Source organism: Lathyrus oleraceus, chromosome 4, assembly GCF_024323335.1.
Source record: "Lathyrus oleraceus cultivar Zhongwan6 chromosome 4, CAAS_Psat_ZW6_1.0, whole genome shotgun sequence".
NCBI classification, from domain to species: Eukaryota; Viridiplantae; Streptophyta; class Magnoliopsida; order Fabales; family Fabaceae; genus Lathyrus; species Lathyrus oleraceus.
In genome coordinates, this window is record NC_066582.1 from 167847849 (window position 1) to 167854188 (window position 6340).

At 29.6% G+C, this 6340-nt stretch overlaps 2 non-coding genes across 2 annotated transcripts; both read right to left on the bottom strand.

Moving 5' to 3' along the window:
• Positions 1-2076: 2076 nt before the first annotated feature.
• LOC127077611 (small nucleolar RNA Z101) lies at positions 2077-2170 on the bottom strand. The gene has a single exon (XR_007787402.1). It is a non-coding gene; the product is annotated as a small nucleolar RNA Z101 (small nucleolar RNA).
• Positions 2171-2278: 108 nt separating this feature from the next.
• LOC127077625 (small nucleolar RNA snoR14) lies at positions 2279-2363 on the bottom strand. Its single transcript, XR_007787415.1, has one exon. It is a non-coding gene; the product is annotated as a small nucleolar RNA snoR14 (small nucleolar RNA).
• Between the last annotated feature and the right edge of the window lie 3977 nt (positions 2364-6340).

Here is a 6340-nt window from a genome sequence, read left to right on the forward strand (position 1 = left end):
AGTTATTCAGTGTGCCATGTTAGTAGACTCTGAACCCATAAGTACAGAAGAGGCTCTTAAGCAGAAGCTCTGGCTGAAGGCCATGAAAGAAGAACTTGATGCTATAGAGAGAAACAAGACTTGGAAGCTGACAGAACTTCCAAAAGACAAGAAAGCCATCAGTGTCAGATGGGTTTTCAAGCAGAAATTAAAGCCAGATGGTTCAATTGGCAAACATAAAGCAAGGTTGGTAGCCAGAGGATTTCTACAGAAACCTGGGCTGGATTACTCTGAAGTGTTTGCACCTGTAGCAAGACATGAAACAATCAGAATGGTGATTGCAATAGCTGCTAACAGGAATTGGCCTCTGATGCATTTAGATGTAAAATCTGCATTTCTGAACGGTCCATTAGAAGAAGAAGTTTACGTGTCACAACCTCCTAGATTTGTGAAAAAGAATCAGGAAGGGATGGTGTACAGATTATACAAAGCTCTATATGGATTGAAACAAGCGCCCAGAGCTTGGAATAAGAAGATTGATTCTTTTTTCAAGAAGCAAGGCTTTCAGAAATGTGAGATGGAGTACGGTGTCTATGTTCAGCATACTTCTAAAGGAAATATGACTCTGGTATGTTTATATGTTGATGATATACTGCTGACTGGAAGTTCTGAACAGGAGATAGCCAAGTTCAAGAAAGTTCTGATGAATGAATTCGAAATGACTGATCTAGGCAAAATGACATACTTTCTAGGGATGGAGTTCAGATACTCTGAGAAAGGTATTATTTTGCATCAGCTCAAGTATGAATTAGAACTTCTGAAGAGATTTGAATTGAAGAATTGTAAGATTGCTGTCACACCTTCTGATACAAATCAGAAACTGGATTCTGACTCTGATGGAAAGGATGTGGACGCTACAACCTTCAAACAGTTGGTTGGTTCTCTGAGGTATTTGTGCAATACCAGACCTGATATTTGCTATTCAGTTGGGATGGTTAGTAGGTTCATGAGTAAACCTAAGTGGTCCCATTACCAAGCTGCAGTCAGGATTCTGATGAGTCAGAACTTCTGAGTTATTCAGATTCTGATTGGTGTGGAGACAGAGTTGACAGAAGAAGTACGTCTGGGTACTTATTCAAATTTCTGGGAGGTCCCATTTCTTGGTGTTCCAAGAAGCAACCTGTTGTGGCGTTGTCAACTTGTGAAGCTGAATACATTGCAGGTGCTGTTACTGCATGCCAAGCTGTGTGGATTCTGAATCTATTGCAGGATCTGAAGATTAAAGTAAACAAACCTCTGAAGCTGATGATTGACAACAAGTCTGCAATCAATCTTGCCAGAAACCCAGTGTTGCATGGGAGAAGCAAGCACATTGAGACAAAGTATCATTTTCTGAGACATCAAGTTCAGAGGGGAGTGTTAGAAGTTGTACACTGCAGCACTCAGAAGCAGTTGGCAGATGCTCTGACGAAAGCTATCAAGACTGATCAATTTCTCAGATTAAGGGATGGAATTGGTGTTACAAGTTTTGATGGAATATGAATTAAGGGATGGTATTAGATTTAATTATTAGATTTAATTCATATTTAAGTTTGTTAGATATTAGATTTAAATATTAGATTTGATTCATATTTAAGTTTGTTAGAGGCTTATAAATAGGGTGTCAATCATTGTAACTTTTAATCCTTTTTGTAGCCGTCATTCTCTAATAGAATATTTCCATTTTTTCTTCTACCTTTGCACCAACAATCATTAGCCAATACAGAACAAACCCCTTATACTTAAATTTATGTTTTTCTCAAATTCAAAGGTAGAGCTTATTCTTGAAGAGTAATCAAAACCTCAATATTATATAGATAAAAATAGGAAAGAAAAATAAAAATAAAGCAGAAAATAAATAAAACAAACAAATAAACCACGTAGATAGCGCAACTAAACAGTATCACATCACTAACAATAACTAAAGATTTAAAAACAGACCATTAGCGATCCAAATAGCAAAATACAATGTCAAAAACAACAGCTATTTAAAACCTTAGTAAAAATTTGTAAGATTTGGTTGGATCCAGAAAAAACAAAAATAAGAATGCACAGAATTTTGGGCATCAGTTCTCCAAGGTGATATTAACATCAATGAAATTCAGATGCAAATTACCCATTTACACAATTTCAGATTCATCACGTGCCCATTCTAAATCACGAAAAAAAATTGAAAAACCATAAATAATGATAAAGTTAATCAACAAAACATGATAACTGAAGAAATAAAAAACAATAAACAAGAAAGGGAAACATAAAAGCGATCAGAACCTGTCGGGATTCATAAATAACATCAAAGATTATCAGCGGATTGACAGACAAATGAATTTCTATCATCACTTCGCTTTTCTTTTCCCTCTATATTATAATTCAACTAACTACATCAACTCAATTTCAACAATTTTTCAACTCAAACAAAACCATAAAATCAAAATATGTATGCATGCAAATACTTTTCATTAAGAAATTTTTTTTTTAAAATTGAATGTTACTTCTTATAGGATTACACCATCATCGACGAGCCAAAGAATGACTCGCTCCGGGACCTCTTTTTTCATCATAGATCAGATTGATATAAAGAAATTACTGTATTGAAAAATAAATTGCCTGAAAAAACAGCTGAACTTTTCGTGTTAATTCAATAACTGAATTGCCTGAAAAAACAGCTGAAGTATTCGTGTTCATTCCAGAACTGAATGTTAGTACAAACTGAAAATATACAAAGCAAAAGATAAATACGGAAAATAATGAAGGATAACTATGAGGTAATCGGCAGCTGAATTGCACTTTTGATGAAACAGACGAACTTGGCGATTATTTATAGTTATAAATTAGGGTTTTATCAATTTTCCACCGCGGAAGGACATATTCAAGGGAATGCCAGTTGGACCGGGTATATTTCATTGGCCCAACAATTCATCTACCTATAATTATTTAAGAGATCTATATCTGACACCTCTAGTCAACATGACACCCCTATATATTGTTAAACGAATAACATTGTTTAACCATGGCAACAAATTGGATAGCGTATATTTATCCATTTACTTAATAAGATACTATCATTTTATTATAATTTATTATTTATTTAATAATTTATATTTTAGGGATATTTAATGTACTTTTCTCTAATATTTTAAAAATCCAACTGATCATTAAATTGATGAGGTATATCATTAAATCGATTAAATTTGGTTACTCGATTTCTAAAATAATCACTAACACTTATAAAATTTCAAATTTTTCATTCAAATTCTAAACTTAAACTTAGTCATCACTCAACAAAATATAAATTTAAATAAATTTTAAACAAAGTATTGCAACATAAAGGATAACAAAATAACAAAATAACAGGTTGTGTCTAATAAATTTAGACATAATTGCAATTTAGGTCCCTCTATTATCCTTTTTTTAATCCTTCCATTTAAAAATTCGGAAATTTAGGACCGGTTTGAATCCCTCTCCAAAAACAGTTTTTTAGTTTTTAAAAATTAAAAAACAAAAAATCTATTTGAAAAGCTAATTTTTAAAAATTGTTTTCTAAAACTCTTTTTAGTTTTTCAGTTTTTAAATCTAAAAAACAAAAATAGCTTTTGATATGTTTTAGTTTTTATTTTGCTTTTCACTTTCTAAATCCTAACATTGAATTGAATACACACTGGGAATAAATTTTTTCTATAATTTTCATTAATGGTAGTTTTCGTAATTATAACCATAATTTTATTAATCTCTATAATTAATTTTTTCTTAATACTTTTCAGACATATATAAAACAAAGTAATATATTATCATTCATATAATAATAAGCTGTTATACCAAATATAAATAAAATAACTGTGTTTATTTAATTTTGAAAATATTTTTATTAGTATGTTTTTCTATAAAAATATTTATAATTTATAAATATTAATAATTTTTTTTTAAAAAAAAATTAAAAATTGACAAATTTAGATTTCCTCTCAATTTTTTATAACAACTTGACCTTTTATAAAATTATATATTTTTTTTTCATTTCAAAAATAATAAATATTTTCTATTAATAATAATTGTTTAACAAAATTGACCGGTCATCAAATCGGTGAGAGTGTACTGGTTCATTGTTCGAACCATTTGATCATTAGTCGAATCGCATAACATAATCGGATTAAATTAGATAATTTGGTTGAATAAATCGGTATCTATAACAAAATTATATAGTTATTAAATCGTCGAATCGGGTGATCCGATCTCTAAAAAAAATCACTGCTAAAAATTTTTGAAATTTTAAAATTTCAAAATATCATAATTTTAAGAATTTATTCTTTAAATTAAAATTTTAAATATACATATAACAAAATAGTACAAAATACAAATCTATATAAATTTTGAACAAAGTCTAATGGAAACAGAAATTAAATAACAAAATAAATGTATCGTCTAATAAATTTAATTTTAAGGTGGAAAAGTTGTTCTAAATAAATTTTGAACAAAATCTCTTTACATTTTAATTTTATTTAAAAAAAGAATTATCAAAATGACGACATTTTGTCGGAGGAAAAAAAAGCAAAAATTTAAACAGTTGATTCTCAATTTTTATCAGTTTTGGTAGATTCTGACCGATTCCCACAAATACAATACTTTAATAAATCCAACAATCAAACTATATCAGTGACTCATCCGATTCTCAATTCAATCAATTTGATCCGTTGATTCAATTCGATTTTTAAAATCTATCACTTATTTTCCAATTGGAGTAGATAATAAACATGAATATTTAAAAAGTAAAATCCTTCTAACTAAAAATACTCTTACAATATTTCTTAGCAAAGTTGTAATTTTAATAATACTTAAATAATAAAACTAATTTAATAAGAAAAATCAATAAGAATTAAAATTTTCAATCATATTATAGTATAATTTATATTTCTTATAAAATTGAGGAAGAGAAAGTGATTAATTATAAACAAAAATAACAATGATGAATGTCATGAAAATGATTTAAATCATTTGTTTGAAATTATGTGTCAATCTCTTATTATTAAAATAATATTTTATTAATTATATAATTAATATTAAAAAAATAGTTGACATGCATTCTTAGATCTTATATTAAATAATTAGTGGCTAAATTATATTTATATTTATAGATAACAAAATATATTTTATTATTAATTTAAAAGAATTATCTATTTAAATATATTTTTAATCTCTTACTAAAAATAGTACTGAAAATTAAACTACCAAATAAATTTTTTCAATTTTCACATTTCAAAAACAATTTTTAAAAACTAGTCAATCCAACAAATATTTTTGATAATTCTCTTCCTAAAAACACTCTTTAAAATTAAATTTCAAAAATAAATTTTAAGAATGAAAACCCAAAAGTGTTTCAAATAGGACCTTGTAGCACCTCAAATTTGCACCTATCATTGTACATACATTCTCATATTAGGTCATAGCATAACATGGTCCACCGCATAGCATTGCATTGTCCCTTTTGCCCAAGTGCAAGATCATCAGGAGAATTAGGTCAAACTGATCAGGAGGTCAGTCAATCAAGCAAGCAAGCACAATTTCCAAGGAGCCAAGGCCCTAGGGTTGGTCCAACATGTTCACATGACTTGGGGATCCATTTGAAGTGTTTTGGTCAAGGATTGGATGCTCAGAAGCCATCAGTCAATGCACAATCAGTCAGAAACCCTAAAAAGTCAAACTTGGTCAACTGGGCTTGATTTTATGGTTTTGATGGTTGGATTTGGTTTGAGAGAGCTTAGTCATGTCCAAATAGGCCTCATATATCATGGCAAACATCATCATTGAAGAATTTGAAGCCAAATCAGAAATTTCCAAAAATAGAAACTGGACCTGTAATTTTAATTGCCAAAAATGGAAAACTTCTTGATCCCAAACTTACATCATGATACAAGCTTCAAATGAAGTTTTTCCCAACATGAAAGTTGAAGATATTGTTCTCCCATTTCCAAAAAGTCATAGAACTCTCAATTCCCATGTATGGTTGGCAAGATATGATCAATTCATTTTCAAAAATTCTTGAACTTCAAAAGGCCATATCTCTCAAACCATTTGGCCAAATTTGGTGAGGTTTTTTCCAACAAGTCACATTTGACCTCCTCTTTCCAAAAATTTAACCCTCATGCACCAAAACCTCATGGATCAAAATGGCCTTTTTGAACTTGCTTGAATTAATTTCAAGTGAGGTTGAAATTTGACTTTTCCAAATAAACATTTTTAATCATTTTGGCCAATTGGGAATGTTCTGAAATGTCATTTGAAACATGTTGGAAGGCCCATTTTCGTGCTCTTGCCATTACACCTCACCATG